Source organism: Calidris pugnax, unplaced genomic scaffold (assembly GCF_001431845.1).
Source record: "Calidris pugnax isolate Ruff unplaced genomic scaffold, ASM143184v1 scaffold95, whole genome shotgun sequence".
Lineage (NCBI taxonomy): Eukaryota > Metazoa > Chordata > Aves > Charadriiformes > Scolopacidae > Calidris > Calidris pugnax.
The window spans coordinates 14,554,406-14,577,079 of NW_015090885.1; the positions used below are offsets into that span (position 1 = coordinate 14,554,406).

The window sequence follows — 22,674 nt, forward strand, 5'->3', positions numbered from 1 at the left end:
AAACCAAACAAACACCAAACAAAAAAACAAACAAACAAACAAAAAAAAACCACCACCAAACAAACAACACCAGCTCCCACCACCTAAACACACAACAACCTCCAACCAAAAAACCATCACCCACCCACACAGCACCCCACCACAAACCAGTAATCTTGGGCACTAGAGCATTTATTAAGTAGTAATTCCCTGCATGAATTTACAAGGCAACAGCTGGAAGGATTCTGTCCCATCCTATCCTAGCCTCCTGGATGAGTAGTTCCAAAAATATGCTCCAGTGCAGGATGAAGGCATTCATGATGAACCAAGTTCCTACTGTGCACACAAATCGTGTGCAAGTCTGGGCAGTGAGATCTCTGAACTGTTTTGCTGTATGTGCATATAGGTGCAGATGCAGCAGCAGTTTCTGTCTTCCACAGAAGGAAGTAGTGCAGTAGTTGGATGTTCTGTGCCAGTTACAGGAATTCCTACTGTTCTCCAGTTCTGCCCAGCATAGCACAGTTTAGGAGGTCTATGTAGTGCAGTCCAAGTTGCCACTGTAAGAGTGTTTTCTTAGTTCTCATGCTTAGGAACTCCTACAGACTGTTACTATCTTTTGGAGATCTGGACATAACATATTATGTCAGGAAACATGGAAAACATTTGAGGATTGTTCCCTAAGCTTGTACAACTAGACTTAGCTAAAAACATTGTTCATACTATCCTGGAAATAAAGAAAACTGTATGTTTAACATCCAAGCCTGATACTTAATTAAAGATTCATTTGCAGCAGTAATTTAATATATATTTTTTCTGTTATCAAAATTATCAAATGGCTTTTAAGTTTTAGTTTAAAGGAAATCCACTCAGCTCAGCTGTCCTTTATAATGTCACCTTCATTGCATTTCGGTATTAGACTGCTCTTAAGCAACTACTGCAAGTACTCAGGATCTAAAATCCAAGCTACCTATTAGTTTTGGCAGGTGATTCTTACGGTGTATCCCAGTTCCACAATCAGTGCTAGACAGTTCTTAGATTCAAATTTCAAGCAAAAGCTGCCTTTCACTGTGGTCAGAATTCACTTGCAGTGAATATTTTATACTATTCTTTTGAAACACCCTATTTTCAAAATCACATCTATCACTCCTATGCTGAATGCTCTCATGTACTCAATACAAAATGTGTACAAAACACAAGCAAAACAAATTCAATTGTGGTTGCTCAGAGACATTTTCTCTGCTCCATGTGCTTTCAACTTTCTACTAACTGTTCATCTCATGGCCTGTACTGGGAACAGCGTGGTGAGTGGGACTGAGGAGGTGATCGTCCCCCTGTACTCGGCACTGGTGAGGCCCCACCTCAAGTGCTGTGTCCAGTTTTGGGCCCCTTACCACAAAAAAAGACATTGAGGTGCTGGAGTGGGTCCAGAGAAGGGCAACGAAGCTGGTGAGGGGTCTGGAGAATAAGTCTTATGGGAAGAGGCTGAGGGAGCTGGGGTTATTCAGCCTACAGAAAAGGAGGCTGAGGGGAGACTTTATCACTCACTACAACTACCGGGAAGGAGGTTGTAGAGAGGTGGGGGTCGGTCTCTTCTCCCAAGTCACAGGCAATAGGACAAGAGGAAATGGCCTCAAGCTGCACCAGGGGAGGTTCAGATTGGATATTAGGAAAAATTTTTACACTGAAGGGGTTATTAAGCATTGGAATGGGCTGGCCGGGGAAGTGGTTGAGGTACCATCCGTGGAGGTATTTAAAAGATGGCTTTACATAGTGCTTAGTGACATGGTTTAGTGATGGTTTTTTTATCAGTTAGGTTAATGGTTGGACTAGATGATCTTAAAGGTCCCTTCCAACGTGGAGAATTCTGTGATTCTAAGTGAAGGGATACCTATTATATTTTCAATGCTCCATTCATGAAGTGTATTTTGAAAGCCAGTATTTTAGCTTGATAGCTACTCACAACATACAGCCTTATCCTTCAAAATAGTCACCACATCCACAAGACTGGGAGCTGCTCCCTCAACTCCTACCAAGGCTGAAGCTAACTGAAGAAGGAACTTGGTCCTTCCTAGGGACACTTGGCACCACAGACCTCAGCTCCGGGTGCAGCAGCCCTTCCTGGCTTCTCCCCTGCCACCACCAAAGATGATGGTGAGAAATATTTTTGCTTGCTCAACTGCTTGTAAGCTTTTCAAACTCAATGAAAACATTAAATGTTAAATCTGATGCCCAAAAGCTGCCGAGATAGCAGTGGCTTGTGTCAGTGGATTCAATTTAGTAACAATTTAGTTATAACAATCATAGAATGGTTTAGGTTGGAAGGGACCTTGAAGATCATCAAGTTCCAACCCCCATGGCATGGGCAGGGACACCTCCCAGTAGAGCGAGTTGCTCAAAGCCCCATCCAGCCTGGTCTTTTTGTATTCTACTTTACAAAAAAATCCAAACCCCAAAATGACAAAACCCCCATTTTTGTTTAAAACACTGATAACAGCAGTGGCCATTACGCACCTGCCTCCACCAAAGCCTGCACTGAGTTAAATTGCTGAAGAGGCCACACCACAACCCCTCTGCCTGTGGGGCACCCTCGGGCTGAACTGTCACTGCCATAGCCCTGAAGGAAGGCGCCATTGCTGGGCAGGGATGAGGCCAGCCCAGGCCACAGAGCAGCTGCCATCAGGGGCCCTCTGTCAGTCAGGCCAAGCCCCTCACGTTGCATTTATCACCTCCTGCCTCCTTTTGTGGGCCCTGTGATTCCAACCTGCTCTAACGTGAATACCACTTCTGCACATAGGCAGTCAGAAAATTGATTTAAAGCCTTGTGCCTCCCATTCTCAAAGGAGAGGCAAGGGTTGAGGAGAGGAAAAACTCCCCACAGCCCAGTCAGCTGAGGAGCATTTATGGAAACACAATGCATTTGAGGTTTCTTGGGTTTCGGAGATACAGCCTGGGGGCTTTGCTTCTGCGTGCCAGCCCTCGGTGCCCCTTTGAGAAGGATCTGGGTAGCATTAGCTCGCACAGATGCGGACAGTGCTGGAAGGCCAAAAATGAGGGGGGCGGAGGTGGAGGGGGGGGCTCCACTCTCAGCTGGAAAGAAAATGTCGCATCCTGTGAGGGGAGCCTGCTCGGAAAGAGAAGGAAGGCTGCTCCAGCACGCACCACAGGAGGCTCAGGACTTTTCAGATTTCCCCATCTGGAGGCAAAATTAAGGCCACTGTAAGTTAAAGAAAAAAAAAAAAAAGAAAGAAAAAAAAAGTCTGTTTTGAAGTTAAGGTTCTGTGGTCTTGAAACAAAAAAAAACCCACCTGCAAAAAGTACGACTGTATCTGGGTAACCAGTCTTGTAAAGTTGAAATTCTAAAACTCCAAAACTCTCCCCAAAACAACAAATGCTTTGGTGGGATGTGAGGAAAGAAATACCAGTGTGAGGAAAGAAAATGAAAAAACTACTGTACTCAACAGGCTGGGAGTTCAGAAGGCAAACAGCTGAACGGAACAGCTTTATCATTTCTTTCCAATATATTCTCCCCACACCACGTTGTTTAGCAGAAAGGTTTTTTAGGGTGAGCCTTTTTGATCTATTTGTTACATCCCCTAGCATGGCGGAACCCTGACTCATGATCAAGGATTTAAGACAAACAAAGAGCAGCAGCTCCTGAACCTGAAGGGTTGCAAACTGTAGATAGAGTGAAGCTGACTCCTGGACTCCAGTCCCTTTCACACACTCTTGCTTACACAGTTCATTGCTATGTCTAGAAAGATATTATACTACAAATGCTTCACCTCCCTCTTCTGGCTGCAGAAGCATCCAAGAACATCACATACAGTAGATTAATGAATTTATCCTTACAAGCACCCTGGCAACATCACTCTCATTTTAGAGGAAATTGAAGCATAGAGAAAGTCGCTGGTGTAGCATTTCAAGAGGTTGCTCCTGGCCAGATTCTCAAGTGTCTTCCCATCACGATGGGGGCTAGTTGGAGAGCTTGGTTCCCATCCGGGCACCTCAATGAGAACCAGATTTTCATGACTGCTCAGCACCCAGTAGCTCTCACAATGACACTCGCAGCCAAATTTTCTGAAAAGTTCCTTTGATCATCTGGCCGCTGCCTCGGTGGAAGCAGAGTGCTTTTGAAAAATCTGATCCTGTTTGTGGGTGCTGAGCACTTTTCAAAATTCTTACTTCAGTGACCTGGCCAAGGATGCAGACTAAAATCTGAGCAGAACCCACTTTGCCTAATCCCTAGCCCAGTGATTTAACCACAGGCGTATCCTTCCATCTTCAGCAAAGAAAGAATAGACACTAGTTGGGGCAGGAATCAAAATGCCAAATAACTGCCAGTACCCTCGCCTGCCAAGAAAAATGCCCGGATACTTGTGGGCAAACCAGACAGCCACAGTTTGGTACTTTCCTGAGAAAGGATTATTTCTAGTAGCAGTGCCAGAGTCTGGCAACCTGGATTATGCTCTTTCCAGATGTACCTAGTTCTTTCTGGGCTAAAACTCTTGTGAACATGCCCTCACACAGGCACACCCTCCCCACTCTTCCGAAAAAAAAAAAAACACCAACCAAAAAAACCAGCAGCTATCCAAACACTGTACTGTCTCCATTATCCTTAGAGAGCCAGGCACGCTTGGGCAAGACAACACTATTTTGTGTAATGATTAAGAAGCAGTGGTCGCGTCAGTGAAGATTCTTGCTTTCATTGAATATTTCATTCATTTCTGAACATAAGCAACCACTTAGCTGCAGTTGTGCTAGATGCAGAGGAGGAAACACATGCTATTCTTGGCTGGACTTTACCTCTGTGGGAAGCAGCAGCCTCCTTACAGCAGCCTCTGTAGGCAGCATGATTTAGCTACATCAGAGATTGCCCTGAGCCACAAGCACGGACCTGTCTCCAGATTCTGAGTACCCCAAAGTGTGAATCCATGAAGAACACCCCAAACCCAGCCTCAATCCTGTATTTTGTGCTCTGTTTGTGTGAGGTCCATTTGCAAATGACAATTTCCAAAGCCATGAGCTCAAGGCTAACTTAGAAATTCCTCTTCAAGCTGCCCACATCCATTCAACTGCCACTCAAGATGCTGCTCTCTGTGTTGCTCAGCATCAGCTTGTTAAACTGTCTATCACAGGACTCCATCTCAGAGTCGAACTTTCTTTAAGTGCTCTCTGTCTCACCTCTGTCTCCAGCTTTCAGACCACCTCCTGAGTCAGTATCCAACCAGTCTGGTAACATGAAGATAAGGCACCCAGTCACTAGTGTGTTTTAAGGGAGCATAGACATCACATAACTAATGAATGAAAATGTTTACAGAAAAATAGTTTTGTAAAACAGCTCAGACTAAGCTGTTGCTGAGGGCTGAGCTCAAGCTATATAAGCCAAAAAATGCAGCTGTGTCATTTCTAGCTACAGCTAGAAACAGCTAAGTGTACTGGAAAAACCTTTGATGAGGAAGGGGGAGGGAGGCTGAAACAACTCTCCTAACAGAGGATTACACCTGAAAGGAAGCGTGAACATTAGTTTTCTGCTCTGTTGGGTCTATACCTGTAATAACACAGGGAAAGTGATGGCTGTGGTTTGTGCTTAAGTTGTTGAATAGCAGTGCTTTCACTTGATTCTGACATCTGCTGCAATACTTACTGTAATAACAACTCCAATCAGAAGCTGGACTTCAGAGCAATACCCCAGTCAATATTACAGCCTCAGCTTTACAAATAGAAAAACTTGTTTATGCAGGCAGATAATTGCACACATTTTAATGTACCTTGTGACATAAAAGGTTATAGGGAATAGCGTTGGAGAAACCTGGATTATGATTAGTAATTTTGTGAACCCTCATGTTTTTGTTAGCAGATTTGTAACTACAACTTTCCACTTTTTCCATCTTGCAGATTTATTTTTAAGTCTCTTGTCATGTCCTTGGAAGAAGCCAAGGCATTTCTGTGGAAAAGCTGGGGTTTATTGAGGGCCCAGGTCAAGAAGTCTGACTTCGGTGTCACCTCCTCTGAACTCAAAAACTAGCAATGGTTCAAACAAGGTCATAGTTTGGGGAGTAGAAAGGTGATCAGGACACAGCCTGCTGGTAAAGGACTGGGAGATGTGATGCTGGAGCAGAGGTGTCAGAAAGGGCCGACAGAAAAGGCTGGCAAATTTGACAGTCCACCCTAATGTGACTTTAAAGCAGAGCAACTGGCCATTCCAGTGCTAGCAGGAAAGGATGCTGGGTGCTGATATTAATAGAGGTTGATGTGCAGAAGACCAACCCTTCTGAGCGATTGGCTTACTCCAGAGCCAAAATATTCTGTTGTGGGGCTGTGGCATTTTCTTTCTAGGCCTAGACACCCTGGAACTAACTTTCCCACCTGGTCTTAGGTGTAGTCTGAGGCTTGTGTCTTTAATATTAACAAGGTAGCACAGAGACTTCAAGGTAGAATACTCAACTCCTAGGTAATCAATCTCGTTGTGAAATACTATTACTCTGGGAAGGGTGTGTTCCTCTCTAATTTTGTCTAAAAAAGCACTCCAGGAAATGAGAGATGTTTCCTTTTATGCAGGTGTTTCCACCAAAGACCTGTAGCTTCAAATCGACGTTTTCTGAAAAGAAGTTTTGATCAGAAATTCTTGCTTATTTCTTTGGGAAATAATTAGAATCACTTACTAAGTATAATCACTTAAAAGTGGGGAAAAAGTCCACTTTCAGGAGAGGACAGTCATCATTTCCCAAATCATTCTTCTCTTTGGTGCCCATGAAAATGGTCACTTGAGATCACAGCCTACCACCTTATAAGAACTTGGGTCTCATTCTTAACCCAGATAAGCATTAGAGAAAACTGTACTTCTGGAAACTACAAAATTCAGTGCCCCTCAACAGAGAAGTTTTCCAGCCTTTACAGATTCACCCATGACAAAGCAAAACACCTGCCAAGCTGACTGAATTTACACAGCTAAATAAATCACTTTTTAAGTGTTTAAATGTCATTGTGAGAGTGAAAAGATGAAATGTGCTGTATATCATCTCTACAAAACCAGAAGTAGTTATATTATAAATAAACAGAGTTTGCTTGGTATTAAGGACATAGGAAATTCCATTCAAGAACAGACAAATGGCACATCTTGTCTGGTATCCTGCATCTGGCACAGGCCTGTAGCAGATGCTTAAAATACTTGGCTCTTTTGGTCCCACAGTCTCCCCTGTTCCACCTACCACCAATGTTATAAATCACACAGTTTTCCTAACCTCTGGTGAGAGTCTCTTTCCTGCTCACTTGTATAATGTGGGAGGTGGAAGCACAGGCCAGGGGAATATGTATTTGCCCCGTGTGATACTTATTACAGTGGCCTGTACCAAATTTGACTGAACTGTGGTTCTGACTGTTTCAGAACATATATTATTTTGCTCTCTGTATTGCCTGTGTCGCCAAACAAAGCAGCACATAGGTGAGGACTATGCTTGGCTCCAGAAAAAGGGGGAAGCACACTCCTTCTCACTCTCATTCACACCTGGCTAGCAAGGGTACCTACCACTAGCCCATTATTAATCAGCTGCCTTCTTTCTATCAAGGCACTGCCACCAAATTGCTCCTTGCTACTCAATGACGTATATATCCTGGTGTGGCTTTCTAAGTAACTTCTATAGTTTAATGCATGATGACTGAAAATTAAATTACTTTATTCTCTACCAAGCATAGTTCACTTTTGTCCTTATTCCAGAGGTTGTCAAAACATGGTTCATCTACCCAGCAGGTCACATAATGTAGGTTCCCCTCTTTAGTTGCCTGATGCTTCTAGCCATTGTCACTAGTGTGATATGCCTGCATCCAACAAAACCAACTGTGCTGCTCTCCCTTACTAGAAGTGTACTTCCCACAGACTTGTCCTTTTATTTTCCACGATCTCATTCATAACCAACATTAAATTCAATGGCACAATTGGTTAAGGGCCTCTAAAACGGAAAATCGAAAATCCAAACCTTTCAATTTGGAAAGTTAAGTTTAAAAAGTCCTTTGTATTAATTACATTACACCTTCTTTTTGCTCCCATGTGAAATATAGCAGGATTTTAAACAGGCTAAAGAGAACTTATGACCATAGGTAATTACCAGTAAGGTCCTTTCACATATCATCTTGCAGAAACAACAGAAAGAGAGGAGCAGCTATAGAAGTTATGACACCTCATGTGTAAGCTATATTGTTAAAAAATTGAATTTGAAGGGGGAAAAAAATGTGTCCCTCAGTTTGAGCATATCTCCTCTACACTTGCTGAACACTGCTCTTAGGGAATGACCTAATAAATATTTGCATATTAATACGGGAAAACTGAATCCTGATGGTGTGCCTAGGTTGTTGGATATAGATTCAGATGTCAGCTTTCTCCATGCTCAAGGATTTTCTGGTTTTGGTTCCATCCTAGAGAATATGACATTCAGTGTCAAAGATCCGAGTCTAGGGCAGACCTTTGATCTAGCTACCCCAGATTTGTATACACAAAGAACAAGACTTTCCAGTACCAATCTGCTTGAAAGAATGGACACATTAAACCTACTATGGTACCTAGTAGAAGTCTGCATCTTTTAACACACTCCAAATCAACCATACATTCAGGGATGTCCAGGCTCAATATTAGCAGGAGCTCTATGACTTTCTGCACTTCTCTCCTGTTGTACAAGAGGAATGACTTTCAGAATATCCATTTTATTTCAGTCAGGAACAGAAGTAGAGGTTTTTCAAGGCAGAAAAATGAGTCAGCCACTTGTTCCAAATGAATGGAAATGGTGTTCCAAGTTTCCTAGACAGCTTTAAAAACTACATAGAGCAATTCAGCTGTTTAATATATTGTGTTCATTTAAGAGGACACAAAAATCACATGCTTTTTATTCCAGCTATAGGTTGTTTTAGCCACAGCAGTCCATCTATTTTTGTCTCTGTCCTCCATATACATGCTACTTATCTTGCTTGTGCCATTCCCAAGAACAAAAGTAGCACTCTGAAGAGTAAACAGCAGCAGCTGCCGCTCCCAGACTGCCACGTGTATCCTAAATAATACTGAACTCAGTGTCTTAATATCTGTGATTGCATTTGCCCATTTGTGTAATGAGGATGTTAATATTTTGCTTTCTGAGAAGGAATGTTGTAAACCAAAATTAATACATCAGTGACAAAAAGGCACGAGTTACAACTTCAACTGTAAAGTAAAACAGAACATATATGTGGATAATTATAAGGCGATATATAAAACTATAAAAATAATTTCTTTACTGCAAACCTTGCCTTAACAAGAAACATAACTCCTTCCTCCCTCAAGAAAGCTGAACACACTGACTCATGTCTTTGTTTAAGTGTCATGGTAAATTTGTTCTTTTATAACATGTAGTAGTTTAGCTTTGAACTTTTGATTTTTTGGAAAGGGCAGAGCAGAAAAATGTTTTCATGGGAGAGAAGTGCGCATTCCAGATCTGGTGACTGCTACTCGTTTACTGGGGGGGGGGCAAGAGGGGGAGAAGGAGAGAACTACTTAGGTTTTAGCCTTGGTTGATGCAATTTGTTGTTTTCTGGTATTTTGTGATAAACCAAAGAGTTTACACTGTACAGTGAAATATTGCAATTTTCTCTCTCCTCTTTGCTTTTGCTTGTTCAAAACTCTGAACAAGCTTGAAACTGACTGCCATTGAGGAGAGAAAAATTAGCTTTGTACAAACAGAAATAGTGATCCTCTGTAATATACAGAGTAGCCCAAAGAGAAAATAACTCACAGTTTACTGTGAATTATAGAGCTACACACAAGCATAATACGGGAATGCAGACAATATTACTCATAAAAATAAAACAAACCAAACTGTCAGCCCTTCATGGTGTCTTTGTAACCTGAGCAACAGTTTTAAACACAATTTTCCTGTGCCGTTTCATGTTTATTTAATGTACTAACATTTGATTATGTCAAAAAATATTAAAAAAGGAAAATAAAATAAACGGTATGTGGCTTATTTATTCAAGTAAAGTAAAAAATATTTCTCTGCTGACCTGCGTATTTTGAAGAGTATTAAAATACATGCTTGCTTTCTTCCCTTCCCTTTCTAGAAAGAGAAGAAAATGCAGATTGTCAGAATCCTTCAAATTTGATACTCAGCACTGTTATGATCTCTTCATTATTGGATGTTGAGTCTGGATATCAGAACCGGTACAGTGAAATACTCTTCCTATTAAGCTGAGGTAATTTTCTTCCTAACAATTTAATTGTTTGAAGCATTACAGAAAATGCCTTCCCATACACCTGTTCCCTGCCAGTAAAAACATTGCACTTTATGCTGGGCAATATAGATAGCATCAGCTGATGTGAAAGCCACGAGAACTGATGCTTTTGCTAACAGGCAGGGAGATTCAGGCCCCACTCATTAATATAAATTTAGCAAGAACTCATTATTAAAGATGACCACTCTCAACTGGGTTTGGAAAGCAATTGCAAGTGTCAGCTCCTTGGCCTTTATTGAGGGAATAGTGACACAATAGATGCAACATCCTGCATTCATGGCCTGTTAAAAGACAACCCTATGGTACAACCATTATGGATATGTCAGAGACCGCATTCTTTGCTGCAGTGGCATTAAGAGTTAAAGTTGTTGAGGACAGAGACTATAATTAATGAAAAAGTCTAATGCTGAAACAGTGCCATTAACAAGTCTTTCAAAGTTTCATTTCCTGGGAAAAATTACGCCCATTGAAAAGGACCTATCTTGTCAAAAATCTTAACAGACAAAGGCTAGAAACTACATGAAAATACCAACCCTCAGCCAAAGATGAGGAGAGAACTTCTCCATTCACAAAGCCAGAAGATGTCAGGGCATTATTCTGAGAGAGGGAAGCTTTGCCGAGGACATAACTGCTTTTCAGACACACATTAAGATAAGTTTCTATTTAGAACAGAACTGCACACACTGTAGGCCTGATGTAGTCATAGTATGTTACAGGAATATGCAATCTAGGATGCAGAACATAGAAAATATTTTCAGAGGATAGTTAGAGGATAGTTATATCTAACAAAGCTGCCTCGGGCTCTAAATTTGCTTTCAAAGTAAAGGAATTCTGTTACAAGACAGAAACCAATGTGGCACATAATTTTTTGAGGTCATCTAAAGCCTGCTTGTTAAACAAACATTACTCTGATTTTATTTTTTTTTCCAAGGATTCACAAAATTTCCTGTATACTTTCAGCAACTTTTGTCCTATCTGTCTCCTAAACTATCTTTTTTGAGCCACTGAGAAATTGTTTTCCTAAAACCAGAACTCTGTTTTGAATACCTTTCTGTTATTAATATTCCTTAAGTTATATTTCAGCTTCCAATCGAAGTTTGCTGCAACAGTTTCTCTTTTGATGCAAGCCCACTGTATGGTACCTTGGATCTCAGCTAGAATGCACAGTATGTCATGTGAACAGTAAAAAACAATATAGCTCAACTTTCCCAAAGTAGGATGAATCAGGAGTTTTAAGGATAATCAAAACCATATTTTTACTGGCAAGCAGAGCCAGCAAGTCATTGAAGCTATATAAATATATTCATAACCACATTGCACTTCATTATAAAAAGAATCTCGCACCCAGGAACACAAAAATTCTTGCTATGAAATAACAGAGTAATTCTGGAACAAATAAATGGAAGAATAGACTGATCTTTACATGAGGAGTGCATCATAAAAGGGAGCCCATTAAAACAAGCTGAATCTTTAGACTTCTGTAAACTTTTTATGACTTTCTTAGCAGACATTGGAAAACATGAAGGACATTATTGGAAAACTTGAAGGATTCTGTAAAGAACAGTATTATTTACAGAAGTATTTATTGCTTATATTCTTTAAGTGAAACTTATGTATAATTTCATGTATGAATACATCGAAGTACATACAGGCTTTTAGCAAGTCTGTTTGTAAATAATTTGAACTAACTTAGTCTTCTGTATGCCAATAGATAGGTCCCATTCAGTTTGATGTCAGCAAGTTACTATGCATGTGAGAATATGTGAAATGCATCTGTGTAAATGCAATAGTATATTTCTTATAGATGTTATTTATGTATGTGTGTCTTTACAGGACTTGTGTCTAAACCAAACCTGGATTTAGACTGCTGTTACTGACAGCAGAATATAAATTCTTTGTATTTTTCCTGTCTTTGAACTATTTTTTTAATATTTTTTTTTTAATACTGGCTTTCTTTTCACTGCTAACTACAAAGGCCATTTTATCAATATAAGTGGAAGTTATCTGAACAGCAGCCAGCAGAACACAGAGTCAATAGCAATGATTCATGGCATTTTTGTAGTTTGTTGTGGTTTTACTTAATGCTCAGAGCCCATATAAGCAAGAAACTATTTCCCATACTGTGAGATGGAAATACTGCTCACCTCTTTGTAGAATATAAAGCTGAGGAATGAAATTGAAGTGACTTAGTCAAAACTAAACACTTCCCTCATCTCAGAAAGGTAGCACTGCACAGTTCAGCCAAATTGTAGCTACCTTAAAAAGAGAAGAATTTGATCACCTATGCCTGAAATCACACTTTTTTAACTTATTCTAACTACAGTGTAGGCAGAGCTAAACTGAATGATTTCACCATGCTGAGTTATTTCCCACGTTCCTTTGTTACTCCAATAATGTCAAAAAATGCAGGAACTGGGAAGTCATATGATCCATAGGAAAAAGAATATTTTGGTTTCTAAGAAAAATATTTATTACCAAGCAAGCTATTTTGATTTATTAAATGATAGCTTCCCATCATAGTGTTTTTTGCTATGGTGCTTGAAACCACAATGCTTGCATAAAGCCAGGACCTTACTTGTTTCAAGGCATCCACTAGTGTTTTTCTTAATAGAAATATCAGTTCATGACAATGCCAGGTCCATAGAAGCTCATCCAGGAATAAACTCTTGAAAAATTATTTTTTTTCCTAGAGTGTCCACTAAGCCAGTACAGGCATTGTGTCTCACTGCTAGTCTTCTAGCATTAGATTTATAGAATGTTATAATTAACAACAGGTGATGGGCAGCACTACATGCACAGCAAGCAAAGTTAAAAGACTGGCAGCTCAAGAGCCACTTGTGAATCATCAAAACTTTTCCTTGGATAAACTCAGTAGTAATCCTGGTAGATTTTCTGGCTTTTTTTTTTTTTTAAATTTAAATTCCACCACCGCCTTTCTCTTTTTTCATGTCAAAGATTAGGGACAATCTGTCTGTTTTTACATTTATGTAGCTTTTGCACTTCTGTGTTTACCTATCTATAAAATGAGACAAATTATGCTTCCCTGCTCACAGGGGACTTCTTGAAGGATTACAAACAAGTCTACACATAAAATTTTCAAATTATGCAGATTTTTAAGAGACGCTTGCGTTTCCATTATCCCAGCTCTCTCAAACTCAAATTCTGTACAAATAACACAAAGGAAAAGGTTCAAAACACATACAGTCTCTCAATTTTAAGAAAAGCAGTTCTACAGCTTAGGACTGAAAAGGAAAGAGGAGGAAAGACACTGAAAAATATGAATCGGCAACATGAAAATATGTCCCAAATGAGTTTTCACTTGCATAGTTAAACAAATACCATTCTTTTTAAATTTTTTCTTCTGTTGTGAGAAGATAAGCGAGGCATGGTGTGTTGGGACAGACAATGGTTTTGTTTAACCAAGAGAAGAAGAGCTTGTATCCCAAATCTACCAATAGATCTAAATTTTATGAGTAATTTCCAATGTAATAACCTGGTGTGATCACGATTTTCCTGAGTTAATTACATGTTGTAACATAGCAATTATAACAAAGGAGTACTTTTTTTTTTTCTTTCTTTTTTTTATAAAAAACACCTCTGTTTTGGATAATTGGCTACATACCCTCATTGACAGTAGTAAATACTTTAAATGCGTTAACTGGTATGAAGATAAAAATGGGAATGGCCAAAGGAAAAAAAAAAAAAAAAATCAGTATTTGTACTACAGAAAGGTTTGCAATTTTTTTTTTTTTATGGATATATTCCACAACCCTGCCAATATAGTTCCTTCATCTACAAACAACTCTGATACATGAAATTAATTTCTACTAAAGCCCCTTTAGGGTGTTTCTTCCCTCCTTTTATCCTCCCCACTCCAGAAAAAAACTTGAATTCTTACCATTACTCTATTAAGACAGCAATGACTATTATTCTAACTTTATGCTGCTAGGCTGCCAATAGGAATACAGGATGCTAAAAGTTTGAATTCTTTACAATGTTGCGAACTAACATTCTCCGAGAACACTTTTCACATTGACTGTAGAAGAACACGTTCACTTTTTCCTAAGCTTATGGGATCACTGTAGGCATGGACTGGATATTAGTACTCGAGAGAACCTAGGCTGAAACGGCACTATATAGGTTTGCATATACTAAGACATATACATGCAGTTCCATAATGAAATCCATCGGTTATAATGCCTGTCCTTTGCTTGTGACTGTACAATTGGACTACATGTCTCAAGTCCACCAGGGAACATTACGTTGTGTGTTTACTCAGCATAACCCAAACCAGTACTCACTTTTTAGATAACATCGTGTTAACTTCATTGTGAATTGGAATCTCAAGTGATTTTGTTAAACTGCTTTGTTGTGTAGCAGTGACTATGAAGTGAGACGGTTGCAATGGCAAATTTATCCTACTTGTTGCAGAGTTTGCACTTCATTAAAATTCACTTAGGAGTGCTTATCTATAGCTGAAACATAAAGATGCCCTGGGGAACACTTGTTGCTCTGGGTAATTAATCAGAGGTGATGGGAATTTTTTCTTAGTGTTCTTGATAATCTCTAGGGCATCATTCAACTATGAAATTTTGGCCTCACTGAAGTGGAAAGCAAGTTTCCTCAGTAACTAGAATAGGCCAAGACATTTCTCACAAAGCACTTAACGACCTGGTGTCATCTGGCAAAGTTTCTCAGTGCAGTCCTTTTTCAAAGCTGGAGAAATAGTTCATTTCTATTAAATATTTCATATGCATACATAACAAGCCCCTTGTCCTGGTAATCACAGACAGATTTTAAGGAAGGTTCTACACATTCTTTAGGGTAAAAACATTTTCAAAAGCTTGAATCTCTACTCAAATAAAGTCTCAGTGAACTTGAAATCACATCCTCAATAGGAAATTTGTGGTTTTGCATAGGCAGGGAGAAAATACATTAGACTATCAAAATGCTTGGAGATTCAAGCACATAGCTTACAACAGCCTGAAGACTTCCACTTTGTAGAGTGAGACTAGCCTCAAAGATAATATTTTTATTTAAAAAGAAAAAAACACTCCCTCCTCCATCAGATACCCAAATCTAGAGATGTGTTACTCAAATTAATAATCACTTTATTAAAAAAAAAAAGAACACCGTTCAATAACATTTTATTTTTATGGTGGCTAGGCATAGATTTTTAGAATTTGTACATGTAGAAACCAAACAGAGGTGTGCTTTTCTTATTGAAGTCTTTCAGGATACTTAAACTTTTGCTGCACAAAAGTAGTAGGACTTTTTTTAAACCTGAAAATATTTTCAATTGAAGAATCCTCCCCAACCCAAAGAACTATTCAAATATCCAAGCACAAAATAGAGCCAGGTTTCTTAGAAAAAGTTCAGTGCTTTAGACAAATGTTAAACTGAATTGAAACTGACTCAACAATTTATTTTTTCTATTCAGCCCTTTCAGGTGTAACTTTACTTATACTGAGTCTAAAAGATGAATTAGCACTTATTTCACATTTTTATCAACTATGCGTTAGTATAGCCATCCTTGTCCTAGAAACAATATTTTTCCCAGCTACATCTATTCTAAACAACATTCTTTTAAAATATACTAAATATACAAAATAATTGAATCATGAAAAGTTATGGCATATGGGACAGAAGTTTACAGGTTAAATTAAAATTTGACTCATTTTTCATTTAAGTGTTGCTACAACATACAATGCTGCTGAACGCAGATATTGATGGACAAGTTTACCCAAGATCACAGAGCGCACTGCAAGCTTCCTATTCCTTTTTTGATTGACCCCTGGCTCACAGTAAATTTGTCTTGATTAAGAACATACTATGTTATTGCTGAATGCTCTTGTTTTGAGTGCATTGCACTAGAATGCTTATTTTGTCAAATCACTTAATAGCATCATGAATTCTAGCATGGGCATTTCAGACGTTTTATTTCTCATTGCGATGACTATCTCAGGTTTTCCATAATAGATTCAAAAAGGGATTCGCAGTTTTATGAGTTTAGTGAAAGTAATTTCCTCTCAGTATTAATCACAGCCTTGAAAAATCTATGATGAACAAGTCATTGTAGTATCTCAGATCTTAAAGGGAATCCTTCTTTACAGCTAGATACTTGGATGGATGTAGTTTCTTAATACTGTTTCTTCTAAATGAAAGTTAATGTTGGTATTTCACTTTTAGACTGAGGTGTCTTACTGGGTAATTCATAAAACAAGACGTTTCTGGGCTCAAGTTACCATGTGTCCCAAGACGGTCTACATTGCAATGCAGACGTGGATACAGGATTTTTACCCACGTTATTCAGGCACGTAGCTTCCATTGAACAGGAGTCAGGCGACCCTTATATGGAATCAAATATAAACTAGGCTGTATTTGAGCTATGGGGATAAGGGTTAGGAAAGATGAAGGCACTTTGCACAAAGAAATTATCTTAAACCTTGTAGGTGAACAGCACAACACAAAACCCATAAAATTTTACAGTTCAGCAAAAATATCCTCTACGTTTCTGTTCCTTTATTAAATGAATTAATACTACCAAGTCTAAAGACATGGAGTGGTGCATGCTTGCCTTTAACAAACTCTGTTCACACTACCTCACATCCATAAAGATAGTGGGATAATTGTTGTCATCATATTAGGAAAAATCTGTGGTAGCAAGAGAATGAAGGAATTTACAACATCAGGGCTTTTCAAAGATTATTATCCAAACTTCAGAGGTTTACTTGCAGAGAATTACTAAATATCAGAACACCAGAAGCTTAAGTATGACTGCCCCCAAAACTCTGCAGACATGCATTGTAGGAATCAGCTATACGTGTTCATATTTGCCTGAGCTTAGCTCTACACCTACCATGTCACAGTTCTGGAAAGTTGAATAAGTTACAGGAAAGGTCAGAATTTGTTGAGCCTTGGGACTGATGAAATAAAAGTAATAACTAGTAATATTATTTCTTTTAAAGGAAATAATTCCCAACTTACAATATTTTGGAAATTAGTATGAAAAAAACAGCTAGATAGATCTGTATTATTCATAAGCTTAGACATGCTGAAGATGGAAAATAATTAGATCATCCAGCCCATTTTCCTGCCAATGCAGTATTGTTCCCTCTTGTACGTTTTCTAGTGCTTATTTTTTGAAGTCCCTTGGGAAGGGAGATTCCAACGTTTCTTTTGGACACATCCCGGTACACTCTGTCAGGGAGGTTTTTCCTCCATCTGTTCAGTTAGGCATTTCCTGTCTCTTCTTATTTCCTCTTCCACTCAAGAGCTCTTCCTCCGCCTTGATGCCAGGGCCCTTCAGAAATCCAGAGAGGACACTGTTGACAGGACAATTTTAGGAGAACATTCTAGTAGCCTCCTTTTGTTCATTGCTCTTTGTGTACCAGATGGGAAGAATGCATCTGAAAGGCGCTTGGCAACCTTTGAGCATTATAATGTGATAATTCTACCATATGAACTTTGGGGAGAGAACTTTGGGAGCCAAAGCTTGGCTGCCTCAAATCAGGTTAGGAGGACTACTGGAAGAACATCCTTCAATGAACAGTAAGTTCACCATATACCATGTCGCTATTGATTTGTCCCTTTAAGTAAGTGAACATAAGAAAGAGGCCTGAAGAAAGAGCAGAAGAATATGGAGATATTCTTGACCCAGTGGTGACTGAATACAAAACTGTATCTGTGCTGTATGAATGTACACAGAACAGTATCACATATAGGTACAGTATTCACAGGCAACAACTACAGTCATGCTATGGAAGCAGTAGCACGCAACAGTTCATTCCAAGCAGTTCTGTTATTGACAGAGCGGTTGGGGGAGAATATTTTTTACCATTCAGCAGGCTGTGTGCAGACTCAGCATCATGAAATCCTTATGTGTGTTTGTGAAGAGATCCTCCTCTGCAGTTCCTGCAAAAGCTCTGTGTTCATAAGAAATCACAGGCCAGATATGGCCTGAATGTTTTTAGACATCTAAGGAGTCAGGTCAAGACAGGAATTTAAGTGTGGCTTGCTAATTGGAAGTGTTAACCTTGTCAGATTGAGTTATATAGCCTTCCAAAATAAACAGTCCAAGTCTGCTACCTTGATGAAATCAATATACTCTAGGTCATGATAAATACCATTCTTGATCTAGAAGTTTAGCTTTGCCTTGAAGGGGCCTAGCCAGAGCACTTAGGAACATTTTCTTAGAAGAACAACAAATGTTAAATATCTTTTTGTTCTTCAGATTTGAGCAGGTGGACTCCTTAGTCGTTGATCTTGCAAAACAGTTTGCAGCAGGAAAGGATTAAGTTTCCATTACCTAATTCAAAAGACTGGCCAAATATAAAACAGAAATGATGAAAGAATTTGGTTGTATTTTTTTCTATCTCTTTGAAGGGATAGAAATATTCTTGGATGCATCCTTTGTTTTGACACATTTATACCGATTACAAATCGAAGGGCAAAGTTGGAGTATTATTTCCTCCAAACTGCCTCAGCCCCAATTCGTTCTCTGACAGAATCCCTTTGACAGCAAAGGAACTTGCTCTTCTAATGTAATTCTTCTTGAAAGCACTTAAAGCATCCAGAAGAGTAAAAGTAATAGTTCTACAACTAATTTGTGTAAATCTAGACAATACCTATAACTTGTAACTTACACAAGGCCATGTAATCTTAATAAATCTTTTGCTTCTCCTTTAGAAAAAAAAGCATAGCAAGAAGAGGTGCATCAGTACCTTATTTAATTGAAATTCAGAGACCTAAATCAGTGCCTTCATTTCATTTTACTGTAACTGTCTTGAGTCCTGCTTACTTCAGCAGCATTAATTTGAGGAGTGACAGCTAGTAAATGAGAGGAAAAACAAGCAAACCGGGAGTGAAAAATCCATACTAAAAATTAGATCTTTATATACTTTAATTAAAGAACTTTAAGAACATTCAAAAAGGAGAAAAGCAGAACAAAACTCCTGTGAAATGCATTTGTCCTGAACTACAGAAAACTGGATGATCATCAACTGACAGCCAATTTTTACTGGTACATTTCCTGATTTCCTCTCATCGTCCTTTACAATGGGGAGGGATGGCACTTCCTCCTCTGGTTGAGACAGGTAACTGCACAGCCTAAGCTACTACTTTGATAAAAGCAGAGGAAAAAAAGCTTCCTAAGTCCAAATGCCCATGAGTAAGCACATCAGCCACTTTAACATATACTTTGCAACAGCTTCCAAGTTCATTGATGGCATCACCTTGAAGCAGTCCAGTGAAGAGGATGAAATCAAGTAAATACAACAAACAGTAATTTGTTTTTAATATTTTTTTCACATCTAAAAATAACTTCTTTATAATACAATTATGTTGTTCCTGGAAAGACTCACTGCAGAGCCAGATGACAAGCTGGTTCATTCCCTTTCCAGCCAGCAAAAGAACCTCTATTCACCAGCCAGAACAGTTGCAAGGCAAGTGCCCTCTAATTCAGTTGTAAGGAACTTCAGAAACTCCATGTGTAATCACACGAGTACTAACCACCTTCTTTAATAAGCCTTGGGGATTTTGCATTGAACAGAGCAATTGAAAACCTCTGTGGCTCAGCAGTTATTAATATGCATCTGCCAACAGAAGCCAGCTTGACATAAACCATTTCCATTGAAGCTTCGGTTGATATTCCATGCCATTTTTTTTTTCTTAGCTGTTGCCTCATCCCAGCTCCTTTAGCTTCTCTACATCATGGAAACCGACTCACTAAGAGTGCAATTTGTGGCAAGTAGGAGAGGCTGTGAAAGCTGATGAAAACCTCAATGTTGTTCACACTGTCTGTTGCAGCACCAGTTCAGAGGCCACAGCTCTCCCAGCTCTATACACAGATACACAAATCACCATCACTCTTTGGGTGTGAAATGATTGATGATAGCACCTAACTGTGAGGAGCAGAGGGCAAGTTTTAATTGTGGAGGTCATCACCAAGTCCTCTAACAAAAAATTCCAGTGAATTTTTAAGTCCCACACAAAGCAAACATAGTATTACTTACTTATAACACCCGGTCTCCCTTTGCTGTCAGATCTGACGCTTAAACTCTGCCAGCCACCTAGTAATTGCTAAAATAAATATGCAGGGCAAGTAGTGAGGAGTTTCCATTTCTGTTCCACCCCCCATTCATGCTGTCAAGCCAGATTTTCTCCAAAAGAAAGAGGAAAAGAAATGCTGTAGCTTTTTTGACAGAGAAGGAAGACCTCAATTTTTTATCTGCTTTCATTTATTTACCAAATCTTACATAGTCTGCAGTAATATTGCCTAATGACTTTGACACGAGTGATAGTATTTTGTTTAACATAATCAGTCTCTGCAGAAGTTATTTCCCCAGATACCAGTGTGCTTGATTGCATGATGTTCTAACTCCCTCTTTGTGTTGTTTGACATGAACACTCCACTTGAATGTTCATCAGGAGGACATATTAACCCGATACACTGTTTTCCCTTCTTTAAAAATATCGTGAGATGTGAATTCTCTAAAAAGCATAAAGAAATAAAAGCTTACAGACCTAAACTCCAAACCTGTTCTCACACAACTAAGTTGTCATCTTTCTTTCTTTGCTTCCTTTTTGAACTATCTTAGATTTGTCCTATGATTGCATCTCAAAGTTTTATAGTTGTCATGTATTTTGGAAATAGGATATATGGTTTCTTAAAGCAGGTTCCCACCTCTGTGGTAGGGTCTATTGAACATTTCAAATGAAGTGTTTCTCTTAAACTATGTGTAAATTCATATGTTATGGTCCACATTTGTTTTATTGCTTTTCTTACGAGCATCTAATGGAAAGATTCCAATGCAGAAACACAGCTAAAGCAGCAATGAGAAGGCTTTATTATTTTTAAATTATTTCCTGTAGTTGATTCTTTAGCTGATTTATCTGATTTCTGACTGATTTCATAGGTCACTGAATTTGCCAACACATTTTTGCTTTTAGTCACTTCCTTGCCCAACAAAAAAAAAACAAAACAAACCCACACAACAACAAACCACCCTTCAAAAAGAGAACAAGCTTGTCTTTCTGTTGTTCTACCTCTGTCACTGAACACAAGACAGAGCAGGAAATAATTAAAAGAGGCAATGAAAGGAGCCTACCTACTTTTGTACTTTTTATGAATATGCACACGTACTATATTGCATGAAGAAGACAATCTAATACACAATGTTCTAGGACATATTTCAAAAGCAATAATACTTGACTCTTCAATCTTCAATACTTCTTTATGGCACTTTAAGTGTATAATAAGAAAGCAACCTCTGACTAAATGGACTTTATACTCTAAGCTAGTTCCTCCAGTCCTTCATCAGATGCCAGTGTGATTCACAAGCCTGTCAATGTTACAACTCACCCTTCAAAATGAGGACAAATCTTTTTGCATTTAAAACAAAACCCTCTGGTAACAGATACTTGGGTAATTTCTTATTATATATGTAGCCAAAAATAGGACAGTGCAGCTTCCACTGTGACAAGCGCTCCCTGAAAGAAGGCAAATGTCTTCTTAATAATGTGGGAGGTAGAGATTAGACAATGGTTTTCACATAATTTTTTAGGACACCATTCACAGTTTTCTACCTCTGAACCTCTGAAAATGTTAGCATTTATTTATTTCTACCCAGACTTCATTTTTCTCTGCTCATGAAACAGATTAGTTTATTGGCATCTGTAAGATCTTAAATTTATTAAGGGATAAATCTATGGCAAGTTTAAATGGTAACTCAATTAGGGTGTTTACATGGGGTCTTTATACAATGTTTATGAGATGAAGTTTGAAGTAAAACCCAGACATGTTCTGTTTCTGGTTTGTACCACAAAGATTGCAGTGCAGCTAGGAAACATACTTCAGTGAGTCACATCTTGGAAAAAAGATAAATAGCTAAAAGTGCAATAATAGTAGGATATCATGAAATAAACACTAACTGAGCTAGGAGACTTGTTTGTAGTCCTGCTCACAATCATTTCTAGTCCATGTTCAGGATGTTTCTGCAGCTACCCAACTAAAAAAAACCAAAACCTCACAAACCCAAAACAAACAAACAAACAAAACCCAAAAAAACACACCAACCTAATCACTTCTCTTGATGACATTACATCCATAACTAAGGCAAAAAGTAACAATTAATTTGTGTTCCTGTTCTGTATTCAGCTGCATAAGGGTATAGAGTTTGAGACTCTGGAAAAACGGGCATTTGCCATTTCAGCCTTTAGCTGATCAATAGCCTTTGACATTTACTTTATCTCCAATCTCAGAGTTCTATGCAAACACAGTGAACACCTCCCAGTGCTTTAGTCTTGCAAGATCAGTAGCATTATACCAGCTTCCCATGCTATGAAACTGGAATTGAAAGGGTCTAGTTCTCTATAGTGTGCCCAAGTGTACATACTGACAGCAGCAGAAGCTGCTGGTATCACTATACATCTACAGTGGTTTTATTT

General features: G+C 38.8%; 1 protein-coding gene across 2 annotated transcripts in view; it reads left to right on the top strand.

The window, feature by feature from the left end:
* The window catches only part of COL8A1 (collagen, type VIII, alpha 1), a 91,927-nt gene that overhangs the window by 7,243 nt on the left and 62,010 nt on the right, over positions 1-22,674 (top strand). For both annotated transcript variants that reach the window (XM_014947203.1, XM_014947204.1), the window contains exon 2: positions 10,057-10,188. The gene's annotated coding sequence lies outside the window, so the exon portion shown is untranslated. The remainder of the gene's footprint in view (positions 1-10,056; positions 10,189-22,674) is intronic.